A 10,940-nucleotide genomic window follows, 5' to 3' on the forward strand; every position below is an offset into this window, starting at 1 on the left:
CAGCCGCGGGTCACTTAGAGGTAACCCGGCCATCAGCGGGTCACCCCTAGGTGACCCGACCAAGTGCGCATCACCCCAAGGTGATCCACGCTAAGGCCGAGATAGAAGGTGTTCTACACCATTTTTTCCGATCCCGTCAAGTTACGCTCCTACTCCAATTGATCCCGCATCTCCAGTGGAACCCCAAAACATCATGAACCTTTCCCGATTCAAGATGAAAATCATAGATCACCTTGGTCCTTTGCATGAGGGTCGAGGCAAAGCCCCGGTTAAAGAGTTCTTGGGTTCAGCGAATGAACCCTATAGCAATTCGTCAAACTGGGGGTTGTGCGCACCCTCCCAACAAGTCAAGAGCCTCTCATGTTGAGAAAACACCTGTAACTACTCATCTCAGATTACGAGTTGAAGTCCAAGAGCCTGTTCGGATCCCACACTCACAAAGGTGTAGTTCCAAACACGTGACTCTTGAGAATGCCAATAAGACACTATGTCCCCAAGAGGAAACGTGTTCGTCAGAGGATGATAATGTTATACTTGGGAAATCATGCCAGCACATGATAGGTTGCTCTAATAATCAGGCTGATGAGTTGTACTATCGGACTGGGGGTACGAACAAGACTCTGAAGAGAAGTACTCAGGAAATGGATTCTCACTGTCCGTGTACCAAGCTTATCAGGATAGTATTATCAGAGTGTAGCTGCCCTAAGACCACTCCACAAAGGGTCTTAGTATTTGAAAGACTTTCTAGTGAAACATTGAAGCCCAAGCTGATGTGTTTCTGCAAGAAAAGGTCGGCCGTTCAAGATGATGAACTCCCAGAAGTCACCATAATTGTGACCAACAAAGGGAAATCAACACAGCATTTCAGTCCTGAACCTTTTCTAGAAATGTCATAGCGTTTAACTCGGCTGCGAGTCGGAGCTATCAGACCAAAGGATTATCAGCGAATGAGCAGAGGATTATCCTCGGATGATGAAGCATCAGACGTTTGCTCTACAGTCGCTTCGAATGCCACTGTTTCTAGCAAAGGACGAGTCCGAGAGACGTTCACCATCACTCCCGACCAGTTAGCTCAAAAGCTCAAAAACGCTCTAGCTAATTAGAAAGAAGAGCTCGGTGCTGAGATGAAGATGGAAATGGAGTTGAACATGCAGCGTGTGAGGGAGTTACATGCCCAACAGCTTCAATCCTTTTTGAATCAGCAGGCTGAATCCAATTGTCACAATAATGCTAATGAAGTAGACAACGACTCAAAAGGGGAGGAAGATCCCAACGCTGATACTCCTCCCAATGACAATAATCCTGGGGGTGGTCCAGTGGAATCCTCTCAACCTTCTCAGCAACCCTCAAAGAAAAGTACGAGCGAAGACAAGAAGATGAAGGATCTCAAGAGCAAAGTCAACGCTTTGATGTCTACTTAAAAGGTGAAGAAAACTGGTATCTCATGTCCATATACGAGGGAATGAGAATAGATTCCATATCCGATGATGTTCAACTTAATTAACTTCAAGCCATTTGATGGGAGAGGATCGCCTACTCTGCATCTGATTTATTTTAAATGCCACCTTAGCATAATCTCTGGTAACGAATCTTTGATAGTCCGATCATTTGTCAGCACCCTTCGTGGAGCCGTCTTTGAGTGGTACCACCGTCTCAAATCTAGGAGCATCAATAGTTGGGATGATATGGAGAGCATGTTCCTCACGAATTTCTTTAACAATGATACTGAAGTATCAATCAGGACTCTATTCAACGAAAAGCAAAAGGAAGGAGAGTCGGTTGATGTATTCGTCAAACACTTCCGAAATAAGGCAATGAATTGTCGAAATCCGGTCACGAAGGAATTCATTCTTCAGACATGTCACAATAACCTTTCTTTGGATGTGCTGGAAGCCATAGGTATGGTACCATCTAAAACCTAGAAAGAATTGAAGGTACTTGGAGAGCCAGCCGAACGCTTACTCAAGCGGAAGAAGACTGAAAGAGGTCAACCGGCGGCTAATGCTCCAAAACAAAACTTTATCCCTCATGGTAAAGGGAGGATGCCGACGAATGCAGTTGATGCGAATCAGACATTCTAACTACAACCATAATAACAAATGCCACAGAAGTCACCCTCTCAGTGGCAACAACAACCTTAAAGGCAGCATAAGACTTCTTAACCAAAATTCCCAAATGAATACTCCTTTAAGAAAGATGAAGTTCTTGCTATCTTCAAATATCTCCTGGATAACAATAAGATCAAATTGCCTCCAATCACTAACGAGGAAGAAGCCAAGAGGATAATGGATTCAAAGTATTATGCCTTTCACAAACGGGTCCATCATCCTACTAAGATGTGCTACACCCTTAAGGACAAGATCCAAGCCTTGATCGACGTTGGTATCATCACCACAAAGCAACCCAAGAAAAAAAAGGTGGGTACAAATCCAGTTTCTATCAGCTTCGGCTCTGTCCCTCTATCATAGTTTCAGCCAGAGCCCGTATCAAATGTGGAGGCAAGCCAGAGTCCGTATCAAATGTGGAGGTGAAGACTATTAATGACGATCCCCATGGATAAAATTCTTGTGTAGCACACTACCCCTAACAGAAAAATTCTTTGGATCCATCCAGATTTACTTGAAGATGAACAATGGGCGTGACCCTCGTCTAAGAAGAAGTCCAAGGGTAAGGGCAAATCCTGCTGTCCCGCCATAGCAATCCCTGAGGAAGATGATGAAGACATCCTTACCTTATTACTTTCTGAAGACGAACATGAATTCTTCGCTACCAGGGGTGGGAACGAATACCATTATAAGTATCCCAAAGCCTCTGATTCAAATGCTAAAATGTTGACTGAGCTAGGGTAGTTACAACTTCCCGTGCACCTGTAGGAAAAACTAAGCAATAACTAACTAATAAGCAAAAGGAGAAAGAGCCCCAATGCCAGGAGGTTCAGAACCCGAAACAGTTTTGATTCAGTCATCCAATTGGAAGAGATAAATCGGGAAGTTCAAGCACACCATACCGCTTCGATGTTATGACTCAGCTATTTAACATCCCAGTGAGAATAACTCTATACGAGTTATTACGTCTTTCCATAGACAATAGGCAGGCCCTACAAGAAGCCCTGGCTGACTCTGATGTATTCCTCACTCAAATCAAGCCAGTCCCGTAGAGCCCAAGCCACTAGTTCAACATTGCAATTTGGCGGCTAAACAGTTTCCTTGTATCATATTCACTAAGGATGACATGCAAGTGAGAAATTTAAAGCATAATAGGTCTCTGTACTTCACCAGGTACATCGGCTCCAACGTTGTCAATCGGATCCAAGTTGATCTGGGATCCGCTATCAGCATCATGCCACTCCGATTGATGTACAATCTTGGAATCCCGACCACCAAGTTAGCTTCGACATGTACTGTTATTTACAGATTCATTACTAGTGGGTCTAGACCATTGGGTAAAATCTGGGTGAAGTGCCAACTTGGGGATTTAAGGTCCAAAGTCACGTGCTATGTGATCGATGTGGAAACATGCTATAATTTACTTTTAGGTCGACCCTGGATCCATAGTAATCTTATAGTCCCCTCCACTCTCCATCAGTGTCTAAAATATGTAGGCACCAATAATGAGATCAAGACAGTGGTCTCGGATAAACAACCGTTTAAGGGATTGGAAAATTATTTCACTGACTCATTTCTTTATGGTGCTAAGTCCGATACTGAATTATTGGCCCAAGGCGCGGACAGTGGAGAAGAAGCTGATACTAAAGCTGGGTTTGATTACAATGGAGGTTTTGTATTAAAATACATTGTACCCTTTGTAATTATTCTTGATGATGGTGAATCGTTAGATAGTAGTTGTAATTGACAATTTGTTGAAGAAGTAATAAATGACGATTTAGAGTATTCACCTTGTCTTGATAATGAAATGTAGGGATTGTACGATAATCCCGACATACACATGCCACTTCGGTCGTTTTGTCTGACGAAAAAGTATGTCCAAAACTCATTTGGAATGACCCTTATCATTCATGCTAAGGCAGGGGGTAAAAAAGAATTAGTTTTTGGCAAAGAGAAAGTATCTCCACCACCAGATCCCTTCTCAAAGGAAAATAGTGACGAGGAGAGAACCGGGCCTCATTTATTCAAATACAGTCAATAATCACGTAACTTTATGAAGAAATATGGATAAAATTTTGTACTCGAAGAAGGTCTTTTTTTTGGTCGAGGCCCACGAGTTCTACCTCGTCTGGCCTATGTACTGAAAGGAAAACCCGATAATTATTATGGCCATAAAAGGGGCCTGGGCTACGCCTGTTCATCCAATAATGAATGTTGCTGGCAAATCATCGATCAACTAGTGAATAAGGACAGATACTCATCCAATTCTTCTAGTTAGGATTCCGACGTCAGTTTTGGAGAAATATTCAAAAGCCTGATGTCAAATGTGGCCATAGTCGATCCCGCCATAATAGAGGAAGACGATCAATTGCCAACCTAGGAAGACCCGTGAATCCATCACCTGAATATTCAGTATGGGGACCGGGTTGAGCAAAGGTAACCTCCCACTGAAGATAAAGTGGTCCAGTGAACATGGACGACGAAGCAAATCCGAAGCTCATATTTGTCAGTGATAGTCTTTCACCAGACGAAAAGGAAGAATTGATTTCCCTAATCAGGGAATACATAGACGTTTTTACCTAGAATTACGAAGATATGCTAAGACTTGATTCAAACGTGGCAGTCCATTGCCTTAACATCAAATCAGATGCAAAACCTGTGAAGCAACAGTAAAGATGATTTCGTCCGCAAATTATGGAAGCGATCGAGTCGGAGGTTAAAAAGTTAATTGACTCAGGTTTTATTAGGGAAGAGCAACATCCTGATTGGTTAGCAAATATCATACCGGTCCTTAAAAAGAATGGGAAAATCAGAATCTATATTGACTTTAGAGGCCTGAACACTGCTTGCCCAAAGGACGATTTCCCTCTTCCAATTACAGACGTTATTATCGACAACACATGCGGATTCGAGAGGATGTCCTTCATGGACGGGTTCTCGGGTTATAATCAAATCAAGATGCACCCGGATGACGAAAATTATATCGCATTCAGTACACCCCTTGGTGTCTTCTGCTACACGATCATGCTTTTGGATTGAAGAATGCAGGAGCCACCTATCAACGGGCAATATCGAAGATTTTCCAGGAACATCTCCGGAAGACAGTTGAATGTTATGTTGATGACCTGGTCATGAAAAGCCATAACAAAGACGACTATGTCAAAGACTTGAGGACGACGTTCGATCTCATGCAGACTCACCAATTAAAGATGAATCCCACTAAGTCTATCCTCAGAATGTCCAGCTGTAAGTTCTTAGGATTCGTCATCACCACAAGGGGTATCCGCATTGATCCCGATAAGGTGAAAGATATACATGAATTGCAACCCCCAAGAAACCTTAAGGAACTCCGAGGATCGCAAGGGAGACCAGCCTATATCCATCGGTTCATCTCGAATCTATCCGGGAAATGCCAATCATTTACCAAGCTCACGAAGAAGGGCGTATCTTTTATTTGGGACGATGCCTGTCAGAAGGCATTCAAAGATATCAAAGTATATCTGGGGAATCCTCTCGTCTTTATTACATTGAAGTCGGGTAAACCGTTCTTGATTTATATTAAGGTGATGAACCACTCGTTAAGTGCTTTGCTTGCACAAGACGATGATAACGGTCATGAATAAGCCGTCTATTACTTAAGTCAAACTTTGGTTAGTGCTGAATCTCGATATCTAATGATCAAAAAGGAATGTCTCGCTTTGGTATTCTCCATCCAAAAGATGCGGCATTACATTGTTGGACAGATGATCTATGTTATTTCTAACGTTAACCCAGTTCGAGTATTCATGACGCAGCCGGCCTCTGTGAATTAGCGACTAGCAAAATAGGCCTTACTCTTGTCCCAGTACGACCTACACTTCAAACAACAGAAGTCAATTAAGGGTTAAACGATTTGTGATATTTTGGTAGCTAACCCTATGACAGATGTAGCCGAATTATATAAAGATTTGCCGGATGAAACCCACAAAGTCAACACTACCTTTCATTAACAGGTGTAGCAATTATACTTCAATGGTGCTTCCCGAGCAACCAACGTGGCAAGTTTTCCTGGATGTTCTAAAACTTCCTTAGGAGTTGTTCTAGTTTCCAAGGAGAAACATGTGATTCCTCAAGCTTATTCACTCACCGAACCATGTTCCAACAACGTAGCCGAATAAAACACGCTACTCATTGGGTTTAGTTTCGCCAAAGAGATGGGGGTCAAATATCTCAAAGCTTTTGGTGATTCTCAACTGATAGTCAACCAAATTCGAGGAGAGTACGAAGTCAGAAATCAAGATCTGATACCGTACCACAAGGCGGCCATCGAGATGACTGGTTCGTTCAAAGATTTCTTCATCGAATACATTTTACGTCTCCAGAACACATACTCAGATACACTAGCAGCTTTAGCGATATCTCTGGCATAACCTCCCGACACAGAACAGTAGGTCACTATCAAAACTCACCAACCCTTTGTACCAGACTACGCCTTAGACATCAAGGAGGCGTATTTGGCCAGAATTGAACTCGAGCCTCGAGATTGGTGATTCCCTATTATCAACTACGTCATGTATGATATTTTGTCACAAGATATAAAAGAAAGGGACTCGGCCCGACGAAGGGCGTCGAGATTTTATTATAACACGACGACCCAGATGCTGTATCATCACGCATATGATGGTCTGCTACTCCAATGCCTCTCGACTAGAGAGGCGGAAGAAGCTCTTAAAGAAGCGCACGATGGAACCTGTGGTGCACACCAACCCAGTCCCAAGCACTGCGATCGTCTTAAAAAAATAGGATATTATTGGCCAACCATGGTCAAGGACGCAGTTGACTATGCCCGACGGTGTCGTGCGTGTCAAATACACACAAATTATATGTACCAGCCCCCAGAGCACCTGCACCCTTCAGCTACTTCATAGCCATTCGAGACATAGGGAATGTATATTGTTGGTCCTATTTTTCCACCGTCTGCCAAAGGTGATCACTTCATTTAGGTAATCACCGATTATTTCTCAAAGTGGGCCGAAGCAGTTCCACTCAAAAAAGTAAAGACAAATGACATCATCAAGTTTATCAAACACCACATTATCTACCGATATGGTGTTCCAAGATGAATCGTACACGACAACGACCCTCAATTTGTTAGCAATGCATTCATCAAATTTTGTTGGAAATTCAAAATCAAAGACATCTCATCAACGACATACAATCCCACGGAGAACGGATTAGCTGAAGCTTTCAACAAGACAATCATAAAGATTTTGTCAAAACTCATATGAAACAACAAGTGAGACTAGGATGATAAACTCAGTGAAGCTCTTTGGGCCTATCGCATCACAGTCCGTATGCCCACTGGGGCAAGCCCTTATTCTCTTGTGTATGGATGCGAAGCTGTTATTCCCTTGGAAATCCAAATTCCTTCCATTCGTATTTCCCTCGCAGCAAGGATGACAATAGAGGAATAACATCAGAAACGTCTCGAAGAATTGGAGTTGTTAGATGAAAAGAGTTTAGAAGTTCAGTAGAAAATTGAGTTTTATCAAGCCAGAATCTCTCGAGCTTTCGATAAAAAAGTCTGACAACGAAGTTTTAAGGAAGGAGACTTGGTTCTTGCCATCTGGCGACCAATGGTTCTCAACTCCAAGAAGAAAGGCAAGTTCCAACCCAAATGGGAAGAACCATTTGTGATAGAGACAGCCTACTCAAACGGTGCATACCGCTTAATCATCCATGATGGTGACAAGCTCATGATGCCAATAAATATGAAGTTCTTAAAAAAATACTATCCTTAGTACGCTCAGGATAACATATTCAACGGGATGTTCTTAGAGAATACTGTACATAATATTCTTAAGGATAACCTGAGATCAGCTGATTATTTAAGATAAATATCATTTACCTGAATAATTCATCCTTAATCATAAACAAGAAATAATTAAGAACCTCCCACGATGGTCATTTAATCATTATCAAGATGATTAAAACCCTTCCACTGTGACTTTTCGAGCACTCTTTCATTGAGATGAGATGTAATGACCTCTTTCGGTTAAATCTTCCCTCACAAAACTCTCATAGTGTAATTGTGGAGTGCTTGATAATTCACAATCCTCCACCATAAATTCCCTCACTGATTAAATTAATTGACGGTGGGTCCACTAAAATTCTTCTTAGTTTAATCCACTTAACTCCTGCTGTGTCTGTGCACTCGACACTCCTATTGTTAAAGTTCAGATATAATACCTATAATTTTAGTCTGCTAATCTTTGACAATTGTCAAACTCTTTCATGTTAAGTTCTTATCACTCGACACCGAAACCCCCACAAAGTGATTGTACAAATCAGCATTCCCACTGTTATTTGTACCACACTCCCACCATTTCCTAGTCAAACCTTCCTATAGTTAGGACCAAAGCTAAAATACCCTCTTGATTCCTTCAATAAATGAGAGGTCCCACTTTCAAATCGGGCTTTTACTTTTGATAAACGAAAGGCCTCCGTCCAAGTTGAACGACCAAACCTATAAAAGTTAGGGTCATCTCAATAACCCCTACATGGTCAAACCATCAAATGGTTAGGATCACAATCAGACTTCCTTTTCGATAAACGAAAGGTCTCCGCTTTTCCATTCGGTCAAACCTATAAAAGTTAGGGCTGGAGTAAGAATTTCATCTTGATAAACAAGAAATTACATTTTTAGATCAGGTAACCAATCCTATAAAAGTTAGGGTTATCTGAATCTTCTTAATTCTCGGAGTGGAGATCCCACTCTTAGTTTCACCTTTTTGGATTCTCGAAGTGGAGATCCCACTTTGAGTTTTTTTTCCCGGAGATAGAATATAAAATTTTCCCTCTCTAGCATCGGGTTCATCTTTACTCTAAAAGAGTACCCAGAGATAGACTATAAAATTCTTCCTCTCCGATATCAGGTTCGTCTTTACCCCAAGAGAAGACACAATCTTTCAACATTCAAAATCTATGTCTCACATGCATGGAGGACTTTATCTCGATCCCTAAATAGAGATAAGTCTGTATCTAACACATGTTACTGGGTGGTACGTTCCCACAAAAATGATCAAGTCTACGTATTCAGAATTGTAGCATTAAGTCTAAGAGAGTTTATTCTTTTAAAATAATGTTACATATAAAACAGATTTAAATAATTTGTGTGCTAGCCTGATTCAAACGATAATCGGTAAAGGCTTATCAAATCCATTAATGGCTGATGGTTTGCCAAAAATCCTAAGACTATCTCACGAGAGATGCTTAAGTCTACGTATTCAATATCGTAGCACTAAGTCTAAGAGAATTTATTCTTTTAGTAAAACGTTATATGTGGAACAGATTTAGATAAGTCACATGCTTGCCCGATTCAAACAATGATCGGTAAAGGCACATCAAACCCGTTGATAGCTGAGGGTTTGCCCAAAAATGCTATAAGTATTATGGTTAATTATTCTAAGCAGAATGAGAAATCATAATAAAAACACAATGAGCAAAGAAATTCCTTTCATTAATAAAATCGGGTTTGTAGGTACAGAGGTTACAATCAATCTACATTAAGCTTATGACTATAGACTTGTTGTTCAAGTTTGGACAATTACTCCGCATAGGCTTGTTCGAGCTCGCTCTGAAGCATGGCCTTCATTGACTCTTCATCAGCAGCTAATACCTTCACGGCTTCTGCTTTCATCGTGGCCACCTTCACTTTGGAGAGTGCCAATTGCCCGGATATTACTTCTCGAGCGCACTTCACGTGAACCTTCATCATCTTCAAAGTAGCTTGAGCATCCTTCGTCGTTTTAAGCTCCATCTCGAGTCACGCTTGATACGGGTGTATCTTCTCTTCGGGAGCTTAACGATCCTCACAGGAGCTTGAGGATAGATGATTCTCATGGTAGCATAAGAATAGGGGTGTAAAACAGTAAAGTGGAACGTAGGTGGAAGCGTGAAACGAGATGACGAGCAGCAGATTCAAAGAATCCGGTTTTCAGCTCATGAGTCGACTCATACATGTGCATGAGTCAACTCATCAGGTTGAGTCGACTTATGGCTGTCATGAGTTGACTCACGAAATCAAGCCCTGTTAGCAAAAGTCTCTGACCAGTCGACTCATCAGTTATGAGTTGACTCATAAGAGGTCATGAGTTGACTCATAACTATTCATGAGTCGACTCATCGGAGTTTTCTAGATTTGTTAGGGACTCTTTTTACGCGTTTTCCTGTTTGGGTTGGGTTTGGTTATTTACCAGATTGCTATCCATGTTTGTACACCTTTATAAGAGATTGTTTTAGGGTTTAAAACAACCAGAGGGAATCAAAGAGAGATTCTAATCATTATATTAGGGTTTAGAGAGGATTGAGAGGTTGTTCTCGATTCTAGTGAGATTATGAGGGAGAGATTTGTAATAATTAATTCTTCATAATCTAGAGAAGGTATTTTTCTTTGTCATACTGAATTGTTCTGTGTTTTAGTTGTCTTCTTCTCAACTAACCTTTTGGTAATTCCGCAATCAAAGGCTGCTCACACGGCAACTCGTATCAAGTTGGTATCAGAGCGATCATATCTTGCGAAGGGAGTATCCTGTGTATGGTCATGACTCGATCGTAATACAAGAAGCTTGGCGAGATCCTTATTTTATTTGAAGGAGTCCATGTTTTAAGGAGGAAGAAGATGGCTGAAGGATACAATTCCACGAGGATTGATGCATTAGAGAAGCAGATCGAGACGATAGGTTCGACTCTCACACAACTCGTCAGTCTTATCCATGGAGGTGGTAAACAAGGTGAATCTTCTTCGAAGAAAATTATTGAGTCTGATGTGGAAAGAGTAGATTCAGATTTCGACGA

The sequence above is a fragment of the Asparagus officinalis genome, chromosome 6 (assembly GCF_001876935.1).
Source record: "Asparagus officinalis chromosome 6, Aspof.V1, whole genome shotgun sequence".
NCBI classification, from domain to species: domain Eukaryota; kingdom Viridiplantae; phylum Streptophyta; class Magnoliopsida; order Asparagales; family Asparagaceae; genus Asparagus; species Asparagus officinalis.